General features: G+C 41.2%; 1 long non-coding RNA gene across 1 annotated transcript; it reads right to left on the reverse strand.

Moving 5' to 3' along the window:
• Positions 1–1,738: 1,738 nt before the first annotated feature.
• On the reverse strand, positions 1,739–8,228 carry LOC117282147. Its single transcript, XR_004512780.1, has 3 exons — positions 8,091–8,228; positions 7,268–7,422; positions 1,739–2,233 (listed from the first exon to the last, which is right to left on the reverse strand). It is a non-coding gene; the product is annotated as an uncharacterized LOC117282147 (long non-coding RNA).
• Between the last annotated feature and the right edge of the window lie 2,393 nt (positions 8,229–10,621).

A 10,621-nucleotide genomic window follows, 5' to 3' on the forward strand; every position in this document is an offset into this window, starting at 1 on the left:
ATGGCTACTATTATGTGACAGTCCATGTTTGTGGGATGGGTACAACTGAGCTCCAGTAACATGTCCGAAAAGCCTAAGCTACTTAAAAATACGAACAGTAAGTAGATGGTTGCCGGTCACGGTAGCCGAGCGGTCTAAGGCGTGCACTGTCTTCGCTCGCCGGAAGCCGGGGTCGTGGGTTCGAATCCCACTCAGGGCATGGATGTTTATGTGCGTTTTTCTGTGTTTGTGTACAGGTAGAGGCCTTGCGACGAGCTGATCACCCTCCCAAGGAGTCCTACCGTATGTCTAAGATCTAGTAAAACCGAAGTGAACGGAGAAGTTCATGGAGGTAGGCCTAGGCCCACTGGGGCTGTAGTGCCAAGGAAAAAAAAAAGTAGATGGTTGCTTCTTAAACTGCCAATAATACCAATATGTACTTTACTCTGCTGGCTCCAGTGAGTGACAAAATTTGGCGTTACACGATCATGTGCAGTCGACTCCAGAGTGGCTCTACATCATGGCTTCCCTCGATCCTTCTATGGCAACGTATCGCGTTAAATGAAAATGCTTTCCGCCTTCTGTGGAACTCACTCTTCTTCATTTTCTTCTTTGTCTGTGTTGATATTGTAGTTACCTTTATTGAAACTATTACGAGCAGGGTCAGCTCTTTTAAAAAAGGGACTGAGCAACTGGTTTTGACTTTCTTCCGGGGAAGAGACTCTGGTTCCGATCCCATTAGAGTGTGAGAGTGGGACAATTTCTCTGGGGCCAGACCAGCTGGAAGGTGAATCTTATTTATTTTTTATAGGTTTAAGTTCCACGAACTCTCAGCTCGGGCCAAAGCAGAGGTGAGCATAATGTATTAGTGGGAGTTTAGCTTTCTGACCAATTTAACGCAGAAAGAACGAGCTTTCGGTAAATGTTTGAATACTTGCAGTATACAGCAGATGAACAGTTGTCCTGGAGCAGATATCGTGGTAAAAACACAATATGAGGCGTGAATAATGTAAATCCGTCGATTGTACTGTAGGAAGACAAGGTACAGCGCCCCCAACATAAACACCATAGCAGATAACCCGATGGGCTGACATCGGACCCCTGCTCAGTTACTTCATCTGTTGCGCTCATTACGTATGTATCCGTCTCATGACGAAAACTTCTCATTAATAATTAGCGCATCGCCTCCACTTTGCAAAGCAAGCAGCCCTGGTGAGGACAGACCCGGAACTATCTTTACTTTGACACTCCTGGCCACTTTCTAACCACACGCATTGAGGCCAGTTCTCAGGTTGGCTGAACAGATCAATGTATACACACTTCTCTGTATAAGAGGCTTTATATTTGAAATAAATGACAACAGACATGCACAAACATTCCACGTGCGACAGTCTTGCTTTCTCGTAATCTCCGGCAGTACGTGTTTCTCGTGTTTCTGCATTACCTAGCAACGAATTCGTGTTTCTGGTGCTAACCACAGGACTAATTCATTAATGACTTCCACACTCCAGCTGTCAGGTTTATATTGGCGGTGGAAATCTTATGTTAAATGGTGACTTCCTGTAACGGTAAGTTCGCGTCCTCGCTTCGTTCGAGGCCCAGCACTGACTTGCATCAGCATCCAGCGTCCTCTCGGTGTGACACCGATACCGCCATGTGTTGAGGTGCCGGAGTATGGGCTCAGAATTAGCTAGGTATATTTCGCTCAACACGAGAGAATTCATTTCCTCGCCACTTCCATCGGGTATCCGAAGTACGGCCTTCGCTTATTGAACATCCAATTGCCAGAAAGCTAACAGTGGCTAACACTGGCTGGCTAGTGCAGGTACACTTTGCCCTACAGAAGGAGGCGTCACATTTAACGGCTACAAATCTGACCTGTCCATATGTGTTCTTGTGGTTGTATGTTGTACCTGATAATAGTAACTTCGAAGCAGTCATGCTCTGACTTCAAATAGCATTTCAACGTCCAAGTTCATTTCTCATCAAATTATTATTTTGGGTTTCAAGCAGTCGAATGACTTTGCATTTTGCAGTCAGCAGTCACACTCCGTCCGATTCTGCGGAGAGTGGACTGGAATTGATATTCAGAGAAGTCATGCTGTTGCGGTCCTCCATACCTGGAAACTTTGCGAGATGGACCTCAAACATCAGTACTGTCGTCATGTTGTAATGGAGGTCCTTGCTTTGATCACAGAGAGGACCATTCAGAACACTACAATTTCCGGGGATGAGACAGCCATGCAGACTGTTTCTGTGGATGAACAAAGAGACAGACACCGTAACCTCTCAATAATATGTTAATTTATTAATCTCGTTTAAGTAAGTATGCAGAATACAATGTTTGGGCACCGACGACATGATATTCATACCCAGTTTTACAGAGATTATCAAAATATTGATTCCCATGATTGGTTAATGCGTGCTGCTCGTTAACCGGGTTCCAAGGAACGAGACTGTGATCCGTCAGAACCCTAACGAACACCCTGCAACTCGTCACAACGACGGGCTCTGATTTTATGTTACATGTTGACATGCTGCCATCTCGCGTGAAGTTTGAGTGACTGCCCAGTCGCTTTTAATTTATCACCCGCGATTATTGCATGTACAATGGAAGAAGCACTGTACGGGCGCTTTCACAAACTCCCTTATACTTTTGAGGTTTATTTAAGGACGCAATCAGAATATACGATTAGACTGTATAGCTTCGGATTATAGGTTGACAGATGAACTGGATGGGATCTGGAAGGAAGCGGTCGTGATCTAATCGAATTACGACCTTCGCCTTTATTTTGATTGACTGCGGTAAATCACGAAGACCCCCCAGAGAGGATACTCAGTGCCCAGCAGAGATTCGAACCGAAAATTTATAGCATAAAGGCCTAGAGCTTTACTTTTAACCAACCTGTTGGTTACTCGGTAATTTTCGATACGGCCCTGGGGTTCACTCAGCCTCTAACAGAAATGAGTACCAGGAATTAAATAAATAATTTTCCTGGGAAGTAGAGCGCGGTCGGCGCGTAAGGCTGACAACCTTACCGCCATCTCTGAGCCGATTGTCTAGATAGTGTGGGACCCTTAACGCCTCGCAACCCTATGGGCCTTCATGGCCTGTTACAGGGATAGCTTTACTTTTTTTTTTTTACTTATACCAATAGTGGTCGTTGTCTTCCCACGCTCCCTGTCTCCGGTATCAGTGTCATGTGGCCATTTTAGAAACCGCAGTTGGGGCCTATGGTACGGCTCTTTTCTTCAGTTCGTTGAGGTCTCAAGAAATTTGTACGGGATGGATAAGAAACGATTTTCCACCTTGAACACGACGTACCATAAGCCTTTCAGACTTCTCAACTGTTTCGAGCGACCCATTTTCAGAATCTGTTACAACCTCCGATACAAACTAAAAGTGTCCACTACTTAAACAAGTTTTCTGAACTTTAGATATTAACGAGATAAAATTGTAATACCCTCCAAGAACACAGAATATGAACAAGTCGAATATTGCAATTAACCAGCACTTGGTTCTAGCAAAAGAGAATGAGTAGGAAATCTTCCTTTTGTTTCTTTCTGTGATGCACATACGCCAATTTACCAAGAACCGTAAAGAAAACAAGAAAATTTCAGAGGAATACGCTGTATCCTATACGTTCATAGATTAAGACAAGAAGTTCTGGGAAGAACTACTCGCCTACTTTCCTTTGATAGGATACTTGCCGCATAGAAAACTGCGCCACGAGCAATTATTTTTGCTGAGTGTATATTCGTTGCCGCGGTAACGTTTTACTGAGTCGTTGCCTAGTAACGGCAGATGGATACACGTATAGACACACAGGCTCAGATTCCTTCATATTGTGACATGTCTAACCGTTGCTGGGCAACGGGAGTTGGAACGAGTCACCACGAAGACAGACCCTTGATAAACGGTCGGTTGCCAAGTTATGCAACAGTAAGGAAAGCGGTGTTTCTCTGTACCGTGCCGAGTAGAGCCGAAGCGCGCTGGTTGTTACGCAGCGTTGCCCAGCAACGCCTTTGTAAACACGGCGTCACGCAACAGGGGAGCCCGTTCAGCGACTGTTGCTAGGCAATCGGTAAAGACGACGTCACGCAACAGTGAAAGGTATCACGTAACTGTATTCCGTGTTGTCAGTGCAGAAGCTACATAACAGGAGTGTTCGTCAGTGAGAGAGAGAGAGTAACCAGTCAGTTGCAGTCTAGCATTCGCCGGAGTGCATGTAAGAAGTAAGTGTGATACTACTGATGGCAGTAATTGGGAAATTGTGAATTGTGTAATTGTAAGAGCGAATGTTCAATAAATTCACTAAATCCAAGACGGTGTGAAGTTATTTGTCGCGTTACTTACCCAACACGTGACAATATACATGCCAAGTTTTATGAAGTTTCGTTCAGCCATTCAGAGTTAATATGGTGAATACACAGGCAGAAAACAGGATGGTGATTGCATAATCCTACTTCTATTTTTTCAAAATAAGGAATGCGGACTAATAACCAGTGGGGAAATCTAATTTGTTTGCATCTACTCTTTAATAATCGTCGGAGTTTTGGTAGTAACTGTGCGCCGAGAATTATCTTTCTCATTTTCGTTTTTCTTTGTGTTTATTTTTTATTTAAAGCAAACTTAAAAAACAAATTTCACCCCAGCGAGTACTTGTAATGGGGGAAGGATTTTCAAAATCATGTTTGGGAACAAGTATTATGTTTTTGGACATTATGCATCGTCCTGTCTATTTTCTAAAAACCCGTCCTGTTTCTTTATAAAAACACAGCGTTTCGGAGACTGGATTCTGTCCCGTCCTCAGGTAAAAACTTTAGTCCGGAGAGAAGGGCTAGCTCTGTCTACTGAGCCCAACTGAGTAGGTTTTACCTGAGGGCGGGGGCAGAATCCAGTCTCCGAAACGCTGTGTTTTGTGAAATAAACAGGACGATGGATAATATCAAAAAATATAATACTTGTAGCAATGTACCATTTTCACAAACTTTTAGATCTTACATGTTTGGGAACTTTTATACTTTACAAGTCTTCGAAATCAAAATTAAACTAGCAATTTTAGAAATTTCTTTAGTCTTAGGAACTGATTTTTTCCGAAATCGAAAAAGAAATTTTCACGGTGGATATGAAAACTATAATCCTCCAATCCCATCTTCTGTGATTTCAGGGAACCAAAGGATGATTCACAAATTCATGCATTCGTTCAGATGCGTTTGTCACTGTTTTTGCACAAACATTTTTAATGTTATTTGTAAAATGAACGGGCATTTTTATAGAAATGCTAATGAATTCACCTAAGAAAGTTATTCAAACAAGCTGGAACAGCTATAAAACATTTCATGATTCTTACTGCTTACACTTCTTTAATATACTTTTACGTTAGTGGGAAGGGTGTTCAATATTGTTATGAGCCAGTTTAATTTTCTACAATAGTGGCTGGCCATTTTAACATTATTGCATAGAAATATTTATGATCAGAAAAAATATACTGTTGAAGATCATTGATGTCCATATTCTTTTAGTTTATCGAATTCTTACATCGGTGGGGGAAGAAGAGTTCTTATGCGAAAAGTGGTAATTTTTCTGACCAGATGCTAGTAGTCAGAATATCTGCTACTGCAAGCCTTTAGTAAGATCAAAACATGATTTTCATGGAAGCGTCTTCTTCCTAAAGTATTTCTGATGCATCTAGAATTGAATATTAACTTTCTGTCAACCATTTTGAGTGTAAAACTGTTCAGTGCCTTTGATTTCTTTAACCATCTCACTGTATAGGTAGAAGAACAACTTCCCTCAGTTACTGAGTGACTTTAAGCAGATAGAAATACAAACAGCTGAGCCGTTAGTATCTGGTCCTAGCCCATTTGAGGTTGAAATTCAAAAGGTATATCAACTTCATACAAAGTTTTATCTAATATTCTTCTCTCAAGGCTAAGGCCATATATAGATGAAATTATTGGGGATATTCAGTGTGGGTTTCGAGGTAACAGATCAACTACTGATCAGATATCTGCATTCGTCAGATATTGAAGAAAACATGGGAGTACAATGAGACGATTCAACAGCTATTCACAGAGTTCAAAGAAGCCTATGATTCTGTTGAAGTACTGTACAATATTCTGATAGATTTTGAGATATCTATGAAGATAGGTCGGCTGATTAAAATGTATATAAATGAAATGTATACTAAAGTCCATATAGGTAAATGTCTTTCTGATAATTTTCCTATTAAGAATGGTCTCAAACAAGGAGATGCTTTATCGCCAAACCTTTTCAACTTTGCTTTCGAATATGCACTTAGGAAGGTCCAGGAAAACCAGATAGGACTGAAATTAAATGGGACACATCAGCTGTTAGTCTACGCTGATGATGAGAATCTACTGGGTGATAATGTAGATACCATAAGAAATTTTAATTGACGCAAGTAAAGAGGTTGGTCTAGAAGTAAACACAGAGAAAACTAAGTATAGTATGTTGCTGCCTCTTCACCATAATGCAGGGCAAAATCATGACATAAAGATAGGTAACAAATGTTTTGAAAATGGGGCACAGTTCAGATATTTGGGAACGACTATAACAAATCAAATCCTGATTCAGGAGGAAATTAAGGGGAGATTAAACTCGGGTAATGCTTCCTACCATTCAGTCCAGAACCTTTTGTCTTCTCGTCTGTTGTCCAAAAACATACAAATTAGAATATATAAAAATTATAATTTTGCCTGTAATTCTGTATGGGTGTGAAACTTGGTCTCTGATATTAAGGGAGGAACATAGACTGAGGGTGTTTGAGAAGAGGGTGTTGAGGAGAATATTTGGACTGAAGAGGGATGAAGTGACAGGAGGTTGGAGAAAACTGCATAATGAGGAGCTTCATAACTTGTACTCTTCTCCAAGTATGATTAGAATGATCAAGTCAAGGAGGATGAGATGAGTAGGATATGTAGCACGAGTAGGGTGCCAGAGGAATGCATGCAGGATATTGGTGAGAAGGCGAGAAGGAAAGAGACTACTAGGAAGACAAGGACATAAGTGGCTGGACTGTGTTCAAATAGATCAGAGAGAGATGATAATGAGATGGTATACATTATAATGATCTGGCTTAGAATAGGAACCAGTGATGACTCTTGTGAACACGGTAATGAACCTTCGGGTTTCATAAAACGCTGGGAAGTTCTTGAGTAGTTGCATAATTGGCTGCTTCTCAAGAAGGGCTCATCTCCATGAAGTTAGTTAGTTAACCATCTCATTGTACTGTTCTGGAATGTAAACCTCCTTTTTCCTTACCAGCCACTTCGCAATGACGAATTCCAAGCCACAAGGAAGGTAAGAATTGTCGTGGATAGGAAACCCGTGATTACTGTACTGCAATTTGCGAGATCCAGCATTCGTCATCAAAAATATCATAATTCTGCGGTTTCTGTTTTGGTCTGGATAACCTTCTGAAAGAAAGAAAACAACAGTTTTACCTCAGGTGACCTTCTTGGAATACATACAATACGCTGAGATTTTCGTTCGGTCTGTTTTTGGAAAGTCTATGGCAAGGAAAGAGCAGGCCTCGTTAGATGACTCAAAACGAATTAAGTGACATTTGCCAGCAGCATGGAACTTCCTCTGCGTGTGTGTGGGGAAGAGGCAGGTTATACGTAAATCCGAAACGTGTTCTGAGTATGTCATCCCGTTACTGACTCTCCACTTGCACTTCTTTATTATTTTTTGTTTCACTGGCTCTACAACCCTCCCTGGACCCTGACCTCTGATTTTCAGTTTCATTGTCATTTTACAGACGCTAGGACTCCTTGGACTAGTGATCAGCTCGTCGTAAGGCCTCTACCTAAACACAGGAAAATACAAACACAGAATAAACACATACACACACCAAACTGTCATGCTTTGTGTGGGATTCTAACTCACGATCCCGGCTTCCGAGCGAAGACAGTCCATGACTACCGTGACCGGCGCACTTCTTTAATAGCGCTGCAAAACTGTACAGAACTCCTCTACCGTACCAAAATTCTGCAGTCGTAACATGTGTCGTTATCATTAAAAATCGCTTCTAATCTGTTTTCTACTCCTTCAGAAATCGAATATGTGTAAACTTGAAGCCTACCGGAACGCAGATCAATACGAACATTTCTGTCTTCTTGTTCTTCTTAAATCCTACACATTTCAATATTTTCGCGGAATATTTTCAAGTGTTACTCATATTTAACCTTTTTCAGTCATGGTATATGCTTTTGAGAAGAAGGTAAATTTACTTGACATCTAAACGGCTATCTAAATACGTTACAGTTTGTGACTCACAGTGTGACACTTCACAGGAAATGATTCAATGTATGTTTCAACAGCAGTAACAGCGCTCGCAGTAGGCTGCCTCCCCCTTCTCTCTGCCGGAGGTTTTCCATCTGCAAGCAGAGCAATGAGACAGCAAACTTACATTTCAGTCACGCCATGTAAAGCAATGATTCTCTTTCCGCAAACCTCATCGAAGCAAGAAACACTGCTGCCGCTCGATTTCGATTCGATTTTTGGTTGGTATCGTCATTCAACAGCACAAACTTTGATTAACCCTTGAAAATAATTGTCCTCTTGATTTATATGTACAGTAAAACTTGGTTATAGCAACATCGGTTTCTGCGACACCTTGTCTATTGCGTCAAATATTCAATGGTACGAACTAATTCCTCATAAAGCAACTGTTTTTATACCTTGCTTAGTACGACATGCACAAATGCATCAACCTCGTATGTAACGTCATTTTCATTCCTGAATTTCTCTGATATGGACATTGAACGTAATTTAGAAAGTGTGTATTGGGCAAGTAACAGGAAACAGATGAAGATAACTGAGTACTGTACTCCTATCTAGGTACAGTAAGGCACAACAATTGATGTAATCTACTGTAATTTGGTGAGTAGAGCTACCTTTAATATACAGTATTAGTGCGGTGTGTTTTGTCAGTGAAAAGCGCTGTAATATGTCTTTGATATTACACATTTGGGCAATTCCACGTAAATGTTACGTTAGTCTGTACTTAACTACGTATTTCACTAAAAAATGCAACATTTTAACTCGGTTTTTGGTAGATTTTTACGTGACTAACATAAGGCTACTGTGGAAGTGCCCATTTCGGTTACAACGACATTCGTTTATAACGACACTATTTTTAGGTCCCTTTGATGACGTTATAACCAAGTTCTACTGTATATATAAAAGTATTAACTTCATTTAAAATATCTTGGCGGACTGCATCAGTACCATGAAAACGGCGTGTCCGACATGTTCAGTTTGTTCCTTTCTGTCTTCCTCGCTCCCACACGTTGGTCTCCATAGTTACGTGTTACTCGTACTTCGCATTTCTTGAATCAGTGAAAAATTACATGACGTAATATTTAGAATTCCCTTCCTCAATGTTTACCAAACTCAGAAGTATGCATGTCAGACATGTTGACGCACAAAGTACTGCTTCTGTTTCATGTGACAATACGAGGGCAGTGACAGGTTGTTTTGTCCTGCAAGCGGTAGGCAGACTTCAGCGCTCTGTTGGAACTGCCCTCATACGGGTAGACATATTGTGAGCGCAGGATTCGTGTTGCTTTTAAGCGAATTAGCTATTTTAAGCTTACTTCTACGTAGGACCGCCTCTGTGGTCTAGTGGTCAGAGTTCCTGCCTACAAATCCAGAGGTCTGGGTTTAATTCCCAGCGATACCAGATTTTCTGTGAAGTGGTGAGTCTGGAACGGCGTCCACTCAGCCTCGTGAGGATAATTGAGGAGCTATTTCAAGGAAATAGCAGCTCCGGTCTAGAAAACCGATATTAAAGGCCGTGGGGATTCGTTACGCTGATCACGTGACACCCTCTATCCGGTAAATTTGGCACTAACGTCGTCGACAAGTGGCGGTCGCTCGGTCGTTATAGTTCGCTTGCGGACTAAAACCACGGAGTTTGTTTATAGCGAAATTAATACAGACTAAATTCTGTTCCATTTTCCAAGGATAAATGTCGTCTGTCTGCAACTAACACCAAACAGTCAATCCCTGTTTTTGTATGCAAACTACTCTGTTATAGACTATTTGGGCAAGTTGTAAATATGGTTACCACTGTTTTTGTAAAGGCTTAAATGAGCTTCTAGACTCGTATGTACGGACAAACATATTATGCCGTATAATTCTTATTATTGAAAGTTCTGAAATCCACTAGAGGAGTGTCTTAGGTTACGTTCTGAGCAGCAGTCGAACTGCAGCCAAAGCACTGTAGAGTGATTTCCAAATGTAGGGAGGGGGGGGACATTCTGGAAAAATTGTGTAGTAAAACTCAGCTCATTGTAATTCAGAATTCATAACATTTTAAAATCCTGACAGATATTAACAGGTAAAACCTAAAAGTATGTTAATTTTAAAAATAAAAACCGAAATCTTTCTACACACACGAAAAGAGTGAAGAAAAGTGACGAAATTTGTGATAGGCTGAAGGGGCGTCATTGCATGCAGTTTGGAGACCAGCGCACTGACGAGTGGCAGCGGAAACTGCGCACTATCACACTATGAGGTTCATACTCACAATGTCACGTGTTCGGAGTTGCCGTTCTGGAGTTGATGATTGGGTTTATTCGCACTTCTTTACAATTCCTACGCGACCTT

The sequence above is a fragment of the Cryptotermes secundus genome, unplaced genomic scaffold (genome assembly GCF_002891405.2).
Source record: "Cryptotermes secundus unplaced genomic scaffold, Csec_1.0 scaffold3, whole genome shotgun sequence".
NCBI lineage: Eukaryota > Metazoa > Arthropoda > Insecta > Blattodea > Kalotermitidae > Cryptotermes > Cryptotermes secundus.